Genomic DNA, 8,169 nt, shown 5'->3' on the forward strand with positions numbered 1-8,169 from the left:
CAAAGGGTGCCCTGGCCACAAACACCAAACCTGAAAACATCTTCTGACTCACAGATGGCTTTTCGATGTTCTCTTTTAGGGGACCAGCAGGTGGCGTGGTGGCTAAGGCGCTGGACACTCCCATATGGCCGACCACGGTTTGAGTCCCAGACTTGGTGGCTTGCTTTCTCACTTTCCATCTCTCTCTCTCTCTCTGGTCAAATTAAAATAAATGAACGAATATGTAAAATTGAATAAATAATTATTTTTAAAAAGGTTCTCTTTTAGGAATAAAAGGCTGCAGGCGCCAAGACGCATATTCTCCGGGGCTAGAACGGCCTCGCGCGTGGCAGAGAAGCTGCCAACGTAAGCGCTCTTCCAGAGTGGATTGGCGTGGCCAGCCCGTGGCGTGGCCCAACTGTGCAGTTCAAATCCCTTACCTGGTGGACTGAAAAACACACTGGGCACATGTGTGCATGTGTGCCCAAATCCTAAGAGGAGAATGGAGGAGGGACGATGGCGTGGCCATCCCCCCTGGGGTGACCCCTCACCTCCATCCTCTTTCTCTTCAGAAAGCACACGTGCCCTGTGCAAAAAAGAAAAAAAAGATTTGCTAAATTAATTTTTAAAAAATGTTTATTTCTCTGATGAGAGAGAGACAGACACACACACACACCTTTGACAGGTCTTAAGGCTGCAGCCCACTCCCGGTGTCAGCCAGCTCCAGATCACAAGCCTGTAGTCGAGGAGCCTCTGGACACGGTCCCAGAACCGCCCGTGTGGGTCAGACCCACGGAGTGTCTCGCTTTCCTGCAGCACTGCCCTCGGCCTCCCACTAAGTGCATTTTAAGTTATCCCTCCTCTGTGACCTACCTTCTTGATGACTGCTATTAATCTACCACCATCGTCACAGAAAGAATATAGACACAGTAACAGGATAACGGAGTCTTCACAAAGTTCATGGAAAATACGTGTGACCGAGAAACTGTGCGTGCATTTTAAAAAGGTTTTGCACCAAAATAAACTTATACTTCAATTCCATTTTTTTCCCACAGTTTTTGAAGTCCCTTCATGTCACAAGTATATAATCTATTTGAAAAGGGCTCCAGAGGGGCTAGCAGGTGGCATGGTGATTAAGGTGCTGGACTCCCACGTGGCGGACCAGGGTTCAAGTCCTGGACCTGACAGCTTGAGGGTCACGCTGGACAAGTGTGCATGCATGCCCGAAATCCCAAGAGGAGAAGAGACTGTGGCGTGGCCATCTCTCCTGGGGAGTGATTTCTCACTTCCCATCACTCTCTCCGTCTGCCTCCAGTGAGCACACACACCCTATGCCAAACGTCGGAAACAAACAGACTGTGGAGGCAGCCCCAGTGCTCACCAAGAAGAGCGGATCAGCTGAACTCTGTCATGGACGAGGGTGCGATGCTGCCTTAGAGAGGACAGGAATTCCACAGGCCACAGGGGAGAGCCTCGGGGACCTTGACTTAAAGCAGAGCAGTCCAGGTTCAGGGCGACAGCGACGGGAGGAGGGCTTGGAGAAGGGCAGTGGCTGTTTAATGGGGACAGAGTTTCGGTTTTGCAATCAGAAAGTTCTGGAGATTGCACAAGAATACACTTAACACATCTGAGCTGTGGTGAGAGAGGGTTAGGGTGGTACATTGTAGTAGCGTGTCTCCAATCACGAGTTTTTATAAAAGGGTCCCAGAACAGTTTGCATAATGAATTCTCCTTTCTATCAAGGATGTGATTATGCATGATTTTTTTCTTTTTATCTTTGTATTTTTTGATATTTTGGGCGCTTTTATATTTATAAAAACTATTACAAAATAGCATACTAAATTGCACAATTAAAAAATTTTTTTTAGGTTTTTGCTGTAGGGCACATTCAGTCTCTGGAGACAGAGAGAGGGAAGGTGAGAAATCATGCCACAACCCCTTCTCCTCCACTCCCTCTGGGATTTCGAGCACACAGCTACCGTGATCCCAGGCGGCCCAGGCTGAGCCTGGCTCTGTGGCCTGCCATGTGGGAATCTCGTTCCTTCATCACCGCACCACCTGCTGGCCCCACAACAAAGCCTCTTTGTTTTTTGGCTATACAGTAATACGTTGCAGGGGCTAGCAGGTGGCATGGTGGTTAGGGTGCTGGACTCCCACCTCATCAATGCTGGTTTGAGTCCCGGACCTGGCAGCTTGCTGATCAATCCTGGTTTGAGTCCCGGACCTGGCAGCTTGCTTTGTCACTTTTCCTCTCTCTCTGATGTGTGCACATGCCCTATAGCAAATTAAAATAATAGTGACAGTAAATAAACAAGTGCCTGACTTCTTTAAAAAGAGGTAATAGGTTGCCATCGTAGGGAATCTCACGGGTAAATAACGATAGGGAGAAAGGTAACTCGTAGTCTCTCTACTCAGGGTGAACGTATTCCTGTGTGCCCCACCAACATATCTTTCTTTACATAATGATACACAGAATAAGTCCTATATATAGTTTCACATCCTGCTTTCTTCATTTTTACTTTTTTTGAGAATTTTTTTTCTATAGGGCAAGTGCACCGACCAGAGGGACAGACAGGGAAGCAGAAAACGAGACACACTCCCCGGGGGTGGCCACGCCGCAATCCCTCCTCCTCCGTTCTCCTCTCGGGACTTTGGGCATGCATGCACACGCACCTGGCGTGAGTTTGAAGCTGCCGAGTCCAGGACTTGAACTGCAGTTGACTATGTGGGAGTCCAGCGATGTAGCCATGACACCCTCTGCTAGTCCCCACTTTCACTTCCATCCAGAATATTTCTAAATGAGTCAGGGAGCCAGCAGACGGTGCAATGACTGCAGCACTACACTCCCACATGGCTGACCATGGCTCAAGTCCCAGACTCAGTGGCTTAATTCTCATGCCAGGCGCATGTGTGTGCGTGCCCAAGATCCCAGGAGGAGAATGGATGAGAAGGGATTGCAGCATGGCCATCCCCCCTGGGGGTGAGGAGGGTGATTTCTCACTTTCTGTCTGTCTGGTGAGCACATGCGCCCTATAGCAAAAATCTCTCCAAAAACAGAAGAGGAGGAAGAGGAGGAGGGCAGAGGAGGGGGAGGAGGAGGAGGAGGAGGAGGAGGGGATGGAAGAAGAGATGTTAGACAGCCAGTGGACGCCCAGTGCCCGGGAGGTGAGACCTCAGGGCTGGTCTCTGGTTGGCATTAATTGGTGTCCAATTTTTCAATGGTAAATAATATTGGGAAGAACCACTTTGTTCAAAAATGGAACAGTGTGGGCCAGCAGGTGGCGGGGTGGTTAAGGTGCTGAACTCCCACGTGGCCGACTATGATTTGAGTCCCGGACCTTGTGGCTTGCTTTCTCACTTTCCCTTTCTATCTCTCTCTCTGGTCAAGCTAATAAATAAATAAAATAAGAGTAATTACAAAGTCTGGCTGCAGATCCTATGCAGAAGCGAACGTCCAGTATGTGAGTCAGTCGCCCCCATCTGTGGTTTTGTTCCCCGCGTCAGTGGTCCACGTCCAGCCGTCTGAAAGCAGAGAAGAACTGGCGGTGAGACAGGAGGAAGCGTGCTGACAGACTGCGCCCGCAGGGCTCTCGCGTGGAGCGGGGCAGCGTGGGGCGATCGGTTTGGGTTCTGTTGCTCTCCTGTCCGGTTCCTAGGTCCGACTGTGCCACGTGGGCACATGCAGGAAGGTTCATCTCCATCTGTGGTTTCAGGCACCCCTGGGGTCTCGGGACCCACCCCTGCAGGAAAGGGGGTGCGACTGTGCCGAGTTCCTCTCTACAACGCACTGACAGCACCCTCCCGCAGTCTGACTTAGAAACGCCTCCTCTTCTGGATGAGGGGCCTCTTGTTTTGACTCGTTACTGGGACGGGCGGACGGCGATGAGGCTAAGGGCTGGCCATTTGCACATCGAGTTCCCACTGCGTGGGTTGACGTTTTCCTTATTGTGTGTGTGTGTGTTTAGAGAGATTTTTGCTATAGGGCGCATGTGCTCACCAGAAAGACAGAGAGAGACAGAGAGATAGAGAGAAATTCCCCCCAGAGGGGATGGCCACGCCACAATCCCTTTTCCTCCATTCTCCTCTTGGGATCTTGGGCACGCACGCACACGTGCTCAGCGTGAGTTTAAGCCACCGGGTCCAGGACTTGAACCACGGTCTGCTACATGGGAGTTCAGCGACATAGCCATTACGCTAACTGCTGGTCCCTCCCGGATTCTGGCTAGTGGCTAGTCTCTGGGCTGGGCTGTCTCATTGTCCTCTGGGCGCCCTCCACCCTCCGTGAGGGAGAAGCCTGCCCTGCAGGTGCCAGGCGGGGCCACACCTGGCCCACTTCTGCTCCTCAGGCTGCTGGATGCCAAACGACAGCCAATGATCCCAGCCTGCAGGGCTTACGGGACAGGCACCCCCAGGAAAGGGGATGGGAACTTCAGGCCCAAGGTTGGCCTGAAAAACATGTGTTAAACTTCAAGGACTTTACCCAGGCCGGAGTGACTCATTAACTCCCTGTCACCCATCAGTGCCCGCCAGCCCGGTCTACAGGGAAGCAGGCTGGGGCTGGGAGGTGCTTTCCAGCTGTCTTCACTTCTAAGAGGGAGTCTACGCCTTTGCAGAGGGACCAAGGCCTCCGCCCGGGGTGTCTGCTTGCTGCCTGGGTTGGGCCTGCGCGCCCTGCCCGCTAGGTCCCAGCACCAGGGTCCTGGGTCTGGATCCTCCTCCCTCTCAGTGCTTGTTCTTTTTTCTCTTTTGGAGAGGTTTTGTTATAGGGCGCGTGCGCTCACCAGACAGACAGACAGAGAGACAGAAAGCGAGAAATCACCCCCCAGGGGGGATGGCCACGCCGCAATCCCTTCTCCTCCATTCTCCTCTCGGGATCTCAGGCACGCACGCACACGCGCCTGGCGTGAGTTTAACCCACCGGGTCCGGGACTCAAACCGTGGTCGACTACATGGGAGTCCAGCGACATAGCCATCACTCCAACTGCTGGTCCCTCAGTGTTTGTTCTTGACCTATGGGTTCATCATCCCCATGGCGGTCACAGCGGTGCCCCTAGCCAGGAAGCGGTGCAGTTTCGGAAACGCGGAATGTGGAAAGAACTCGGAGCAGTGCGGTATGGCGGCTCACCAGGGGGCTCACGGCCCTGTGCCTTAGTATACAAGGAGCTCTTGATAAGGGAGTCCTGTGTCCCTCGGGCCGTAGATGCCTCCCAGGCACCTGCAAGTTCCAGGTTGGTGCCAGTGGCCTGGGATGCACTGCCTGCCCCTGCTTCTCGCCGCGGCCAGGGAGCTGGAGAGCCCAGTTCAGTCCTTCCCTTCCATGGTGGGGCCTCGTCTGCCTCAGACCTGTGGGTCCAGGAGCCCTGGGAAACCGCTGCGGCCAAGTTCTGGGTGCAGAGGGGTTAACAGAGGCCCACGCAGGGTGGCAGACTGCTCAGGCCTCTGCCATCAGCCGGAGCCGGGCAGAGCTGGGTCTCTGTGTTCTCAGCCTCCTGGCAGACACAAGCCAAGGCCCCCACGTCTCCACCCTGTTGGGATTTGGCACATGTGCTGCTGACATTTTTCAAGCCTCCAGTTGGGATCTGAACCGTGGCTGGCCATGTGGGATCCGGCTCCCTAACCACTGGGCCAAGGTGCCAGCCCCAGGGCACTGCTGGCCTCGCCTGTGCCCACAGGCCGCTGGTCACTGATTCTGACAGGTGCAGCATCTGAAATCTGAGGGCCCTGTCCTCCTAAAGGTGGTCACGTTCCAACACCCTTCTGTCCCTGCGTTCCCCCGTTTTTGCGGTGCCCACGCTTTGATGAGATTTCCTGTGCTTTCTCTTCTGCGGAGTGGGATTTGTTTTCCAAACATCTGGCAGCCTTGGGTGTGGCTTATGTCACAGAGAAAGGCCCTGCTCAATAGAGAAAGCCGTGGGGCCAGGCCGCGTGGGAACGACGCGATGCTTCGCTCCATCGAGGTGACCCACAGGTCGCGTCTGCCTCCATGGGTGTGGGCACACACGTGCTTCGTGATCCAGGCTGGCCGAGGGCTGGCGGTGTGAGGACCCTCTTAGGGGCGTTCTCTCTCTCCCACCGAGGGGACTCCCTGGAAGTTACAGAGAGATACCTTTTTCTGCAGGCTGTACTGATCAGAGGGCCACAAGGAAGCCCTCCCACACCTGCTGGCTCCACATGAGCTCCCAGAGCCCCCATATGCCGGCCCTGCCGTGCAGGATGGCGGTGAGAAACTCCGAGCCGTGCCTGGGGTGGTACTCGGGCTAGGACGCAGCTGTTCTTCCACGGAAACTAGCCTGGAGTACAAACCTGAAGGAGAAACAGGGTAATGGGGGTGGGGCGTTGGAGGGAATGGACCCCCCCATAGGTGTTCCAGCGCAGAGGCGGTCCTTCCGGAAAATTCTATAAGTAATCTCTCCAGGGTCCAGCTCCTTTCCTGTTTGAGGTAGGTTCCTGCTGCCGTTTAACTTCTTTCAAGCCGACCCTGATTGCTGCCAGTCTTTGAGAAATTCGTTAAGTCCAGAATTGGGCACCTGCTACGTCCCGAGGGTCGCAGCCACTGGTCTGCTGCTGAAGGAGACGAAGTGTACAGAAGACGACACGTGACATGCCAGGGGCCTTCGGGAAGCTCACGGGCCGCGTGTACCAGGGAAGGCGAGGCATGGGTTTCACAGTCCGCACCGCACTAGCCCACGCTTCAATGGCATCTCCCTCCAAGCCATGGAAGTCCCCACGTGAGACAGCACCAAGCTCGGGCAGGATTGGGAACGGGGGCTGTCAGGGCTGCTAGCCTGGCTGGGTCGTCCGAGCAGGCCTCACAGGAGAACCCGAGGGGACACAGGAAGTGTGCATGCAGGTGGGAGAGCTTACTCAGGGGAAGGGACAGCATGTTCAAAGGCCCTGAGGTGGAGCCTGGCATGTCTGAGAAACGGCGAGGCCAGAGTAGCTGGCGTACTGTGAGCGGGGTGGGGCCTAGAGGGGGGCCAGGGCTGGATGGGGCCAGGCCCTGCAGGACCTCAGGGCTGGGCTGAGAACTCGGGCTTGGCTTGTTCTGAGTAAGGTGGGAGCCCCGGGGGTTTGGGTGGAGATATGACCTGCCTTGGGTCCGGACAGGGCCCTCTTGGCCGTCCTTCGGTTTCTGGCCAGCGGGGCCTCCTCCCTGTGTGCGGAAGCTGCCCCGGGTGTAGCTTTGTCTCTGAGCCTTTAACCTGCTGGTGTTTTCACCCAGGCGGGGAGATGCTGGGCTGGGTGCGTGTGAGGAGGAAGGACCAGGGCAGGCAGGCAGGTGGGAGGCCCACCCTGGCCAAGGCGGCCATGGCCCCTCTGTGGGCCCGACTTCATCCTCACACCCGACTCCAAGCCGTCCGGCCAAGCCGTGATTTGGACCCTGACAGCAGAAGGCCAGGAGCTGGGGCTCAGAGGGGGTGCCCAGACCCCAGCACTCCACAGAGCCTGCTTCAGCAGGCTGGGAAGGCCCACAGGGCAGTACCCCTGGGGAGACCTGCTCCCTAACTCCCAGTGTAGGAGGGCCAGGGTGACAGGCTGTCAGTGGTGGGGTGACAGCCTGGCTCTGCCTCACAGCCCTTCTCTCTCCTTTCCAGCTGTGACGGAGGCCCAGGCCCTCTGAGCCCATTTCGTCTCTGGTAACGTGTTACCGTGTGCCAGGGCGCCCAGCACCGGGGCTCTGAGTGTCTGCGCAGGCATTCTGAGCCTCACTCTCCTCGCGAGATCGACCTCTGCAGACGTGAAACACTGTCTTCAGAAAGGTGCTGCAGAGACGGGCCCACTGCTTTGAGGTGGGCTACGCAAACCTTCTGGGGCCTCCCACATGCCGGTGGCGGTGCAGGATCGACCGCACGCTTTGCTTTCCTTTCTGAGGGTGCGAGCAGAAGGGGGGTGCGGACAGGACACCGAATACCGTACTTCTCTAACAGTACAGCACCCTGGCAAGCCCCTTCCGGGAGAAGACGCAGCGTCTGGGGCTGGAGGTGCAGGTGCGGGTAGACTGGGCCAGGCAGGGCACGCTTGGCCGACTGCACTTTGGGGCGATCTGCGGTCCCACCTGGGAACCGAACTTCAGGGAAGCCCCTTGTGGACGCCGCGAGTCCACGGCGAGGGCTGGGGCGCGGGAAGGTGGCCGGGGCCCGGGGCCGGCAGCGGCCTGCGGGATCCCGGCGCGCGTGGGCAGCGGCCCGC

Source organism: Tupaia chinensis, unplaced genomic scaffold, assembly GCF_000334495.1.
Source record: "Tupaia chinensis unplaced genomic scaffold, TupChi_1.0 Scaffold147500_1, whole genome shotgun sequence".
Taxonomy (NCBI): Eukaryota; Metazoa; Chordata; class Mammalia; order Scandentia; family Tupaiidae; genus Tupaia; species Tupaia belangeri.